Genomic DNA, 13,591 nt, shown 5'->3' with positions numbered 1-13,591 from the left:
ATCAGTTATTCATTCTATTTGCCTTGAACCTGCTATTTTATCTGTTTGTTTTCACATGAATCCCTGAAATAAGACCTCTGGACCTGTTTTCGTTATTTGTCTTCTTTTCTCTGTATCTGACTCGAGTTGAAAAACCGTAGGGTTTGGGGTTTTTGGCGAGTTTGGATCTTGTATTTGAGACTACGATTCTATTTTGGAACTCTAGGTTTCTCATACTCATTTTGAGTCTTTGTACTGAACTCGAACTTCTTTGACTCTAAACTTTTCTATGCTAGGATTTTCTAATTAGCATGACAACTCTTTCTTGATTCAAATGTCTGTGCACTTTATATATGACGAATTCTTCCTTCAAAAAGGGTTTTGCCAATTTGTGATTGATTCAGAATTCCTTTTAATAAAGATCGATTGATTACTACTGATTTTTCTTTAATTAAACCTTTTTTCACCTTTTCTGGTTGGATTCATTCATGCCAAAACTCAATTTCTGATTTTTTTACTGGCTGTTGATTGATTGCCTTTCTTTGTTTGCACAAACCGTGTTGCTATCAAACTCTTTCCTTAAATAACTTCTGTGTATTTACCCTTCTTGTGCTACTTTGGAAAAGATCTTGATCAAACGTTTTCTTAATTATCCTTTAACCGTTTAAAATCAGAATCCCTCAATTGAATAGAGACCTTATGTGATTGATTTCGAAACTATTTTCTTACATTTTCTTACTTGTTTTCTGCACTATAAAGGGCACGACCCTTCTGCACTTTTGAGGACTTCCAATTCGATACTCTTTAAGACCTTGAGTTCAACACTTATTGAACACTTTCAATTTCGATACTCCTACACTCTCAATTCAACACTCTACTCTCTTTTGAAATCTTCTGGCTGTGTGTTTGCAATTTGGCTTTACTACTACTCTTCTCTTTTTATTCCCTGAAATTGGTATGCTCTAATTTAACTTTCGGCTTTATCCCTATGTGTTTGCTTTACAGTTTCAATACTTCACTGTTTATGTTCTGTATTGAATATGCTGTTCACTTTGCATCTGTTGCTGTGTGAATTCCCCATACCCTTATTCTCTTCTATGTTTTGAGTTAAGGTTCAGGTATGGCAGTATCCAAATTGTTGCTCATGTCTGGGCCTGATCCTTTAATGGATCCTAACTCCCAAACAATGTGGCTAACAGGCTGGTTAGGGGTGTGCCAGCACTCCTAATTGCTAGGTATGTCACTAGCCTGTCTTGGCCTTCCCCAAAATCTCCTCTATGCACTTGCACTCTCTCTTAGATTCTATGTTCTGCCCCTTCCTATGAGCCTTGCTTTGGGATCTTGAGCTCCCTCTGAACTTGGACATTTGAGGGCCGGCCCTTCCACACTGCACTATAATCCAATTCTGCAATATATTTGGGTGTAAACACTGCCCGAAATTCACTTGAGATTCTTAGGAAACTCTGACACATCCCATATAGGAGAAAGGCTTTGGAATTTGATCTTTGGAGTTGGTTTACTTCATGCTTCAGAGAGAAGTCTGAATCAGGCTCTCCTTGGTTGGGATTTTAGCTTTTTGATGTAATTTTTACTTTCTTTTCTTCATTCTAGGCTGTAATAATTTGTAATAACTCATGGGGGCTTATAGTGAAAAGGGGAGGGGTACTCATGTATGCATAAGGGTAGATATCATGCTCGTTAGGTCTTTATTTCTACAAATCATGGCAAGTTCTGCATTTCGGCATCTTTGAAATCCTGTTTTAGGTTCTGCACTTCTACATTTTCATATAGAAATCCTGTTTTAGGTTCTACACTTCTGCATTTTCATATAGAAATCTTGTCTATAAACTTTTGCACTTTTGCATCTTAGAAATCCTGACTATAAGTTCTGCATATATATCTTATCAATAGCTTTTGCATTTCTGCATCTCATATAGAGAACATGACTATAGGATTCTGCGTTTTGCCTATCATATAGAAAGCATGTCTATAGGGTTTCTGAATACTGCATACGTATCCATCACTAGGAAAACGATATATTGGCTTAAATAATAAAAATCAGCGTTTTAGATGCCATGCCTATAGGACTTCTGCATTTTCGTAAAGGTTAAAATCAGCCATACTTAGAAAGCATGCCTATAGGAACAAGCAACTAATCTGAATCCTTCAACTTGCTTATAAGTTTAAAATCAGTAATAACATTGCTTAAACGCTTGCAGAACATATATTCCTACTGTTAATAAATCTGCTTCTGAAATCAATATCTTTCTCTCGTATTTAGATATCATGCCTATAGGTTTCACCTAAGCAAGCTATAAGGTAAATTAGCTAATTGAATCAGACTCTGTTAATTCCAACCAGCAGGTAGGTCTGATTCTGGTTTCTTATCTGAAATGTGTAATAGAGCAGTCTGCCTCCTTAACGTTTAAGTTTAATTCAGACCATAACCAGTATCTACAAGACATGTTAAACAATCTATCTTTAAGTGAGGAGGCTTATCTAAGCCTTTTAAATTGTTATGTATTTCCCATATCTGCCTTATGTGTTTTTGTTTGTCGCTTTAGAATTTTATCCTTTTAAACCATACAAAGCCAAAATCTCCCTTCCCTTTTGGACTAGTAGTCCCAAATGCCTCCGGGACTGATAGGATTATGGCGAGTACTAGCATGCTATAATTAAACCAAACCATTCAGCGTTTAATACCTCAACGGGGTGGGAAAGGATAGATATGGATATGATGACCGGTGCACTAATACCACATGTAACCCCTCTTCTGAGGAGTGATTACCGGGTAATGCACTTAATCATTAGGTGATGACTCTTCAAATCAAAAACCCAATTCCCAAAAGGGAACGAGTTGTCCTCCCAAATGTCATAAACCCGATTTTGCGAGAAAAAGGGGGTGCGACACTGGTTCTTCAGACTGGCCAGCTGAAGTAGTGGATTTTTCTTTGGAGCCCTTGCCCTTGGGGTTGTCATCACCCTGCAGGCAATACCATGAGAAGGGTGCCTTTGCCTTTACCTTCGCATCAAATCCACACTTCTCCACATTGAGGTCCTCGAAGTATATTATCAAGAAGTTGGGGAATGGGTAGGACATGCTACCCTCACTCACCACCCGTGAAATAACCTGGGACATAACACTACCGACATTGATAGGGTACCCTGCCATGATTGATGCAACTGAGATCACCCAGTGAAGTGGGAGTGAGTTGTCATGGGTGGTAGGATCTAGCCTGCTGCACACGAATGTCTCCCACCCCTTTGCCTCAAAATTCAGTGTCATCTTCAATATTTTTACCCCCGCAGTCAGCCAATCGGGAGTGGTACCTGGGATTGCCAGGTACTCCGCCAACCACGGACGAGCTTCTTCACCCAATTTCATCTTGTCTAGGTACAGGGACTCATCCTCCTCTATGAAGCCCAAATAGTCATTGATGGTCTTGCTATCAAACTTCACTTTCAAGTTCTAGACTTTGGTGACCGTGGTCCCCTTTTTAATATTGGCCACGTTGGTGTAGAATTCTTTCACCAATTGCTCATTTGCGTCATCCACTTGACCGGTAAAGTAGTCCCCAGCTCTATCATTGAATTACCTCAACACATTTGGATTGTGAGGTAAAAGATCCCGGGTAATGATTTTTTTCTTCGGAATCAACCTCTTCTCTGGCCGCCACTCTCTGAACTTGTGGTAGGCAATCTCACTGATGAACCGGTCCTCCCATGCCTTCCGGTTCCTAGTCCGCTCAACCCCGCCAACTTGGGGCTCACCCCATTGTGCTTCTTCTCCCTCCTCCGGTACTGCATCCTCTCCGGATAATGATGTTGTGGGAGAGGTGGAGTACTCATCTCTACTACCGTCAGTTGAGCCCTTAAATGACTCAGAAGATACATGAACTAAAGCTTGGGAAGTGGGTGATGTTGGGGGTGTATCTCTCAATCTGTTTCTCTCCGGCCAGTTAGCAATGTACTCTGACACGGAGTCTGATGATGCTTCCCGGAAGTGCTCGTACTCACTCCCCGACTGATCAATTACCCTATTAGCTGCTTTAATAATTTTCCTTGTATTTTTTATGTTTTGTCAGGCTTGGGGGGTCAACTTTATCATCTTTTATTTCCCACCACGGGAGGACTCTCCCCTGCCTAGTTGTTTACCATCTTTGCCTTGTGATTTCACCATTGTCTACAAACAACATTCATTAGACTTGGTAATACCCAGAAAAGCATTGTGATTCACATTTGTAGAGAAAATGTTGTAGACAGTTCACTTGTTGTAGAGTGCGGACCACACAAAATGCAGTGCGTCCGCAAAGAGGCCAATGCGGACCGCACAAAATGGCATCACGGTCCGTACAGAGGTGGGGTTCAGACTACCCACTCTCTGAATAAATGCACCACGGACTGTACAAAATGCCATTGCGGTCTGCATTGAGGCACCGCGGACCGCACAAAATGCAATGCGGCTGCGGTCCTCAATGATCAGGTTTCAAAACTTTTAGCAATGCGGTCCGCATAAAATACCATTGTGGACCGCACAAGGGCACCGCGGACTGCACAATTTCCACCGTGGTCTGCACAGAGTACTAAGTAGCAGCACCAACCTAGGGTGCATGATATTATGAATTTAAGTCCAACTTTACACATAATAAAAAGCCCCTAAGTGTTTGACCAATGTTATAACTACCTAATCTAACTTTAAATAAGAATTAACTAACATAAGCTACATTACTGAAAGAGATACGGAAGCTACGAAAAAGAACTAAGGAAAACAAAAAAAAAGTAAAAGCAAATAACAAAATTAAGTAATTAAGAAGAAGTTAAAGTTACCAGATGTGAGAAGTACTGAAGATAGATGATTCCTAGCATTTAATTACGAACAAGAATGAAGATGAATAATGAAATTTTGAGTTCTAAGAGTGAAAGGTTCGAAAAGTTGAAAAGGAGGGTCTTAGATCCTATTTATAGAAAAAGGTCCTAGGGCCCATCTCACCTACCCACCGCGGACCACAGAAAATGGCATCGCAGTCCGCATTGCTCAAAGTCATAGGACTCAGACAAGGCAACCACTGTGGTCCGCACAAAATGCAATGCGGCCGTAAGTTGATCACCGCGGACCGCACAAAATGCAATGCGGTCGTGGTAGTAAACTTCAGAGAACCTCCACTTTTGCTCATTCATCAGTGCAGCCTGCATTGATTTCTTGCCCCCGCACTGAGGTCTTTGTGGCCACACAAAATGGCAGTGCAGTCCGCATTGACAATCTTTATAGAGTAGTCAGTTTTTAACTTTTTCCTGCACTGCGTCTGCACAATCCTACATCATCTCACAACTAGTCAGTGCAAAAATAAATCCTACACTACAATAAAAATCAAAGAAAAATAAGGAGAAAAACACATGGGTTGCCTCCCAAGAAGCAACTGATTTAACGTTGCGGCACGACACAGGTTAACATCAAATCATTTGAGATGAAGAAGTGTCACCATGTAGTTGTCATCAGTTTTTCCCAAGTAGTGCTTGACCCTATGCCCATTCACTCTGAAAACTTCCCCATTTTTTTTCTTTAAATCAATTTCACCAAACGGGGTCACACATACCACTTCAAAAATTCCACTCTATTTTGACTTAAGCTTACTCGGAAACATACGTAACCGAGAGTTGAACAACAGAACCAAATCACCCACTTTGAAATCCTTGCTACGAGCATATTTATCATGAAGGTACATAATCTTGTCCTTATACAAGGATGAAGTGCAGTAGGCATGGAATCAGAATTCATCAAGCTCATTGAGCTGCTCCACACGAAGATTGGCTACAACATCCCATTCAAGATTTAGCTTCCTCAAAGCCCACATGGCCTTGTGCTCTAACTCAAACGGTAAATGGAAACTTTCCCAAACAGTAACCGATACGGAGACATACCAATCAGAGTCTTATAAGCAGTCTTGTAAGCCCATAGGGCATCATCCATCTTCTTTGACCAATCGGTCCTATTTGCATTGACCGTCTTTGACAATATACTCTTGATTTCCCTGTTTGAGACTTCCACTTGGCCACTCTCTTGAGGATGATAGGGAGTAGAAACTTTGTGATTGACACCATACTTTGCAAGCAAAGTGTCAAAAGCTCGATTGCAAAAATGAGACCCCCCATCACTTATGATTGCACGAGGAGTACCAAACCTTGTAAAAATGCTCTTCTTGAGAAATGCAACAACACTCTTGGCCGTTGGGCAAAGCCACGGCTTTAACCCACTTTGAAACATAGTCAACCACCACAAGAATGTATGTGTACCCACACGAGCTAACAAATGGGCCCATAAAATCAATGTACCATACATCAAAAATATCAACCTCAAGAATGGTATTGAGAGGCATCTCATCTTTCTTCGAAATTCCACCCGCTCTTTGACATTCGTCATACCTCTTCACAAGTTCACTTGCATCTTTGTACAAAGTTGGCCAATAAAACCGATAACTAAGAACTTTGGAAGCCGTCCTCGCCCCGCCATAATGGCCACCATAGGGAGAGGAATACAAGCCTCCAAGATACTCAATTGCTCTTCCTCCAGGACACACCTACGGATCACGCCATCCTTTCAAATCTTGAACAAGTACGGCTCATACCAATAGACAACCAAACTATCCCATTTGAGCTTCTTCCTTTTGTTAGAAGAGAGCTCATACAGGATTATACCATTCACGAGGAAATTAGCAACGTTCGCAAATCATGGAATACCATTCACCGACACCGAAAGGAGTTGTTCGTCGGGAAATGAATCATTGATATCTAGGCCATCATGTGGCCTCCCCACCTCCTCCAAGCGGGACAAGTGGTTCACCACTTGGTTTTCACTACCCTTCCTGTCCACAATCTCCAAATCAAATTATTGAAGTAACACGGCCCATCGCATTAATCTATCTTTGGAATCCATCTTCGTCATCAAGTACCGGAGTGTGGCATGATCGATATGAACTATGACCTTGGTACCTATAAGATACGGCCGAAATTTCTCCATTGCGATCACAATAGCTAAAAGTTCTTTCTCGGTCACCGTGTAGTTCACTTAAGCATCATTCATTATCTTGCTCGCATAGTACACCAGATGAAACATTTTGTTCACTTTTTGACCCAAAACTACTGCAACCGCAACATCGCTAACATCACACATGATCTCAAAGGGAAAACTTCAAATGTGGTAATGATAGGAGTGCTGGTCAACTTGTGCTTGAGAATTTCAAAGGCTTGCATATATCTCTCATCGAACACAAACTTGGCATATTTTTCCAATAGCTTTCATAAGGGGTTCACTACCTTCGAAAAGTCTTTGATGAATCTCCAGTAGAACCCTGCATGCCCAAGAAAACTTCTAACTCACTTGACAGAGGTAGGGGGAGGGAGCCTTGAAATCACATCAATTTTTACTTTGTCCACCTTGATACCATGCTTTGAAATTTTATGCCCAAGAATTATGTCATCTTCCACCATGAAGTGGCATTTCTCCCAATTAAGAAGAAGATTGGTTTTTTCACAATGGTCCAACACTCTATCAAGATTTTTCAAACACTCATAAAATGAATCACCCACAACACTAATGTTGTCCATGAACACCTCCAAATATCTTCCACCATATCGGTGAAAAAGGCCATCATACACTGCTGAAATATAGCCAGTGCATTACACAACCCAAAAGGCATCCTAGAAAAGGCAAAGGTTCCATATGGACAAGTGAATGTGGTTTTCTCCTGATCTTCCGGAGCAATTAAGATTTGGTTGTATACAAAATACCCATCCAAGAAATAGTAGAAGGCACGCCCAGCAAGTCGGTCTAACATCTGATCAAGAAAAGGCAATGGAAAGTGATCCTTGTGGGTCACTTTTTTCAATTTGCGGTAGTCCATGCGTACCCTCCAACTGGTGACGGTTCTGGTAGGAATCAACTCATTTTGTGAATTTTCAACCACAGTCATGCCACCCTTCTTCGGTACATATTGCACCAGCAAAGTCCAAGAGCTATCAGATATCCAAGCAATTGATCACCTCCATTCGATACAACCCCGACATCCAGCCACTTGATCACCTCCTTTTTTCACAAATTCTTGCATTGCCTCGTTCAACCTCCTTTGATGTTCCAAGGAGGGCTTTGCATCATCTTCAAAAATAATCTTATGCATACAGAATGCGGGGCTTATCCCCGAATATCAGCTAAAGTCCATCCAATTGCCTTTTTCCACTTTTGAAGCACTACCAATGTGGCATCAACCCGCATGTTAGTAAGACAAGAGGAAAGAATAACTGGCAAAGTAGAACGTTGGTCTAAGAACTCATACCTGAGGTGTGGAGGCAACGGCTTCAACTCCAACACCGGAGGTTCCTCAATTGAAGGCTTTGTTGGTGGAGTCTTCCTATTCTCGATATCCAAAGAAAGTTTTCTAGTCTCATAAGAGTACGAGCCCATTCCATGTAACACATTCACACACTCCACCCGCCTTGCATCCTCATTGACATCAAGATTCAACAAAATGGCCTCAAGAGGGTCCTCCACATTGATCATTGCACTGGTATCATCAACTATCACTGCCGTGACAAGGTCCACAAAAGAGCACACCTCGAAACAGTTGGGTTGCTTCATTGACATGCACACATAAAAGACCACTTTTTCATCACCCACCCGGAAGGTGAGTTCCCCTACTTCCACGTTAACTAAGGCCTTCCCAGTAGCAAGGAAAAGTCTCCCTAAAATGATAGGAACTTCATAATTTACCTCACAATCCAAGATCACAAAGTCAGCTGGCAAGATAAATTTGTCCACTCGGACAAGCACATCATCGATATACCCAATGGTCTCCTCATCATTATATCTTCCATTTGCAATCTCATGGAAGTCAGCTTTGGTTGCCCAATACCCAAAGTCTTAAAAACTGAGTAGGGCATCAGGTTGATACTAGACCCCAAATCACACAAAGCCTTAGCAAAGTCCGCACTCCCAAAGGTGCAAGGAATGGTGAAAGCATCGGGATCTTCAAGCTTCGGAGCCATTGAATGCACTATTGCACTAACTTGGTGAGTCATCTTTGTAGTTTCACAATCCATAGACTGCTTCTTTGTTACCAAGTCCTTCATGAATTTAGCATAGCCCGACATTTGTTCAAGAGCCTCCCCCAAAGGCACATTAATGGATAAGCTCTTTATCATGACAATGAACTTTTTAAACTGATTCTCATTTTTCTGCTTCGCGAGCCTTTGAGGATAAGGCAGAGGTGGCATTGGCAAAGGTACCTTGGCTTTAGGCACAACCGGCTCCGGCATGTCTATTACAAGTTCCCTAGACGGGTTCACGTCATTTTGAGTTTCCACCTCGGCAACTTGAATATCAATCCTCACTTTTTGTTCACATTGTCATCAATCACATTTCCAATCACCAAAGGAACTTCATCTTCCTGCAAACCAACTTCATCACTCAAAATTTCTTTTGTTTGGAGGCATTCACATCACCGCCTCTCCCACTTCTTGTAGTTACCTCTATAACATGATTGTTTCCAGCCTTCAGGTTAACTACTGTATCACTAGGTAGAGCCCCCTTAGGATGAGTATTCAAAGACTGTAAGATTTGGCCTAACTGCACCTCCAAATGTCTGATTGAGGTATTGTGGGAAGCCAACTGTATATCAGAATCTGCATTCTTTTTCATCATTTGTTTGAACATCATTTCTATTCTACCTATATCATTGCTATATGAACTAGGACCTTGGGATGGAAACGGGGGTGGATTGTGCGGTTGTTGGTAAATTGGGGGCCTTTGAAAGCCTTGCCCCTGGTTTCCTTGGTTTCCATTGTTCCATCCACCTTGATTGTTGTTACCACCCCAATTGTTGTTGTTACTATTCCAATTTCCTTGATTATTGTTCTGATTACCCCAGTTGTTGTTTTGATTGTTGTTCCCCAATTACCATTGCCTTGTTGTTGTTGATTGCCCTAATTGCCTTGGGTCTCCATTGTTGTTGTTTGGAAGAATTGCCTCTTTGGCCTTGATAATTGTTCGTGTATTGCACCTTTTCATTCTGCCCATCATAACTATCATCTTAAGATCCACCACAGTCATTGTCAAATTGTTCCGAATTCCCTCGGTTCTGTTGACCTCTTTGTCTTCTTTTGTTGACAAGCAAGTTGACACCCTCCATGGAATTCACTTGGCGAGGATTTTGAACTTGTTGCAACTATGCCTTTGCTAGTTGATTCATTGTAGTTGTCAACTCAGCTATAGCCTACCCATGATCATGTAACTCCTTGTGCAAATGAGTAACCATGGGGTCACCCTGGGGCACATTGGCTCTACTTTGCCAAGCAGAAGAAGTGGTAGTCATCTCTTCAAGAATGTCACAAGCCTCATCATAAGACAGCTTCATGAAGTTGCCCCCAGCAAGTTGGTTTACTATGCGTTGGTTTGTTGTATTAATGCCCCAGTAGAAAGTCTGTTGGATCATCGCCTCAGTCATATCATTGTTGGGGCATTCATTCACCATTGTTCTATAACGCTCCCAAATCTCATGCAAAGGTTCGTGGGTTCCTACTTGAAGGCCAATATCTCATCTCGCAATGCTGCCATATGCCCCGGTGAGAAAAATTTTGCAATGAACTTGTCCGCCAACTCATCCCAAGTAGTGATGGCATGGTTGGGAAGTCGCTCAAGCCAATCCAATGCCTTCCCTCTAAGTGAAAATGGGAAGAGTCTCAACCGCAGTGCATCCTCTGACACATTAGTTTGCTTTCTCCCCTAACAGTTATCCACGAACCCCTTTAGATATTTGTAAGCATTTTTATTGGCAGCGCCCGTGAAATAGCCACGCTGCTCCAGCAATGTCAGCATCACATTGGTTATTTGAAAATTGCTCACTCGGATTCGGGGTGGGACAATAGCACTTGCATAATCGTGGTTCGAAAGCACTCTAGGAGCCACTCTTGGAGGTGGCAGAGGAGGGTCTGGAATATTTTCATTGGCATTAGCATTGGCCTGGCGGCCTCTACATTGTACTTTAGGTACAATAAACACCTCATCATCTCCAACATCATCTACCTCCTCCACAACAATCACATTTTCAAGAGGGTCATTAGCGTTCTTTGCTGCCATTTGGTACCTGAAGTTGTGACACACACAAATTAGTAACAAAGAAGAAAAGAAGAACAACACACAAAACTATTTATATAGATAGTCAAAACCGTTAGCTCCCCGACAACGGCGCCAAAAAGATGATCAAGGCCAACAATGCACTACTATTGAGTAGCGAGAGAGGTCGAAGCAGCTTTTAACCGATTAATGTCGGGATCGATTTCCATAGGGAGCAAGATATTGGAGTTGAGTGTCTATCTAAATGAGAGTTGCTTATTTTCTCTTAATTGCACTTCTACACATTTTTTTTTTGATTATGATTATAATTTTATAATGCTAAAATAAGCTAAATAAGACTAAGGTTAAATTATTGCGAGTTGTTCAAATGATTAAAAGGCACTAGGGTAGTGACTTTCACCTAGGTGGTCAATTGACGGCTTCTTGAGTATAAAGTTGATTGTCACATTTGGGGAGTATGATATAACCATTGCACGATTCCACTCACTCTACACCTCTCGGTAGTTCGAGTAATTTTACACGAATTGACTTTCTCAAGATCAATTGGGTATGCAAATTTGTGCAAAAAATCAAGGTTCAAGTCGCTTATTACTATCTCTAGGTTTAACCCTTTAATTGGGGTTGTTTATCTCTTGACTACACCCCAATTCCTTGTTGGACTAATTTCATGGATTTAGGCTCTCTTTCTCAAGAAGAGCCAAAGTCTACTAGGCATAAACTAGTGTTTGCAACCACTAATTCAAAATTAAAATCCTAAATTAGCCCAAATATCAAACATCCATAGACAATCAAGCATCAAAACACAAGACCCATCAATTACCCACACTAGGGTTGAGCCATAACCCTAGCTTATGGGTCTAGCTACTCCTAATTAGAGAAGAAAACAAAGCAATAGATGAAGAGAAACTCATAATAATTAATTGCTAAATTAAACTTGAAGATTCAATGTTGAAATCACGCTAAAATTACTCAAAATAGCTAAAAGGAACGAAGTCATGAGCGCAGCTCTTAGTACAAAACTATTTGATAACCTAAAAATGGGAAAAGAATCTATTTATACTAGGCTGAAAATCATGGACAAAAATACCCCTTCGGGGCTAGTGCAGACCACACAAAATCGAGTGCGGCCACACTAAGACTCTAGGCTTAATAATTAGCTCTTTGAACTCAGGCAATGCGGAACGAACAAAGTCAAGTGCGGCCGTGGTGGCTACTATTATGGTCCGCACAAAAAGGAATGCGGACCGCATTGACCTTCATACTCCAAAACACCACCACTCTGAACCTTGGCTTTGCGGAGTGCACGAAATCGAATGCGGCCGCGGTAAACATAATGCAGACCACACAAAACCCTTTGCGGCCACATTTCTTTTTTGAACTTCACTTGTGTGGACTGCACAGAATGGTGTGCGACCACACTGGCCCTGTTTGACTAAGCTTTGTCTTGTCTAGGTATTTATGCAAGTTTCACTCCTTTTTGAGCTGGTTTTTGATATTTTGTCACCTTGTTGATCAAACCTGCAATCAAGCACAACTTGTGAGCCTTTTGGGACTAATTTGTACACATTTCTAATCAAAACTTAAGCAAGAAGGAGTGTAAAATGCATCATATTACCTAGTTATCAGCTGCATGCCGCAGCGAGTTATTGAACATGCCTTCGTTGGCTTGTCATAGCGCTTGAGCTAAGAGAAACCCCTCCAGAGTCATTACACCCCTAGTGAGCACAGATGATATTATTGAGGGATGGATCTTCAATGGACATGGATCTTGCCCAAAGCACTTATTATCTGGAGATGGATCTTCTCCATAGGCGGAATGGCCTTCCTTGGTACTAGATGACTGTTGTCAGTGATGTCTATATATGTATGTATATTCCAGGATGGATCTTCCATAGGCCTTGTGAGCCATATACATTACCGAGTGGTTGGGAGGTTGTTATTGTTATTATCTGGAGATGGATCTTCTCCATAGGTTGGAATGGCCTTCCTCAGTACTGAGTGACAGTTGTCAGAGATGTATATATTCCGGGACGGATCTTCCCTGGGCCGTACGAGCCATATATAGTATTGAGTGGACGAGCATTTGAGAGTAGGCACATGAGGCACTCAGCATGGTACATTCTATATAGCATGTGCATTGACATGTAGATGTAGAAGAGTTACACTTCTTTACCTTCTTTATACTTGCTCTGTTTTATTGTTCGAGCTGTTTATTTAACTGAAAGCATGCCTATGTTTCTGTATATTTTATTATTGTTATCCTTGAGGAGGTTGAATTTGTCACTACCTATCAGTCCAAAGGTTGGACTTGTTACTTACTGAGTTGGTGTACTCACGTTACCCCCTGCACCTCGTGTGAAGATTCAGGCACTTTGGATCCAATGGTGGATGGTTGATCGAGGCTGCTGACTTAGGAGATTATTGAGGTATCTGCACGACGTTGACAGGACTTAGCTCTCCACCTTACTTTCTAGTTGAATTTCAGTTGTT

The sequence above is a fragment of the Nicotiana tabacum genome, chromosome 20, assembly GCF_000715075.1.
Source record: "Nicotiana tabacum cultivar K326 chromosome 20, ASM71507v2, whole genome shotgun sequence".
Taxonomy (NCBI): domain Eukaryota; kingdom Viridiplantae; phylum Streptophyta; class Magnoliopsida; order Solanales; family Solanaceae; genus Nicotiana; species Nicotiana tabacum.
Note: the sequence above shows the minus strand (reverse complement) of the source record.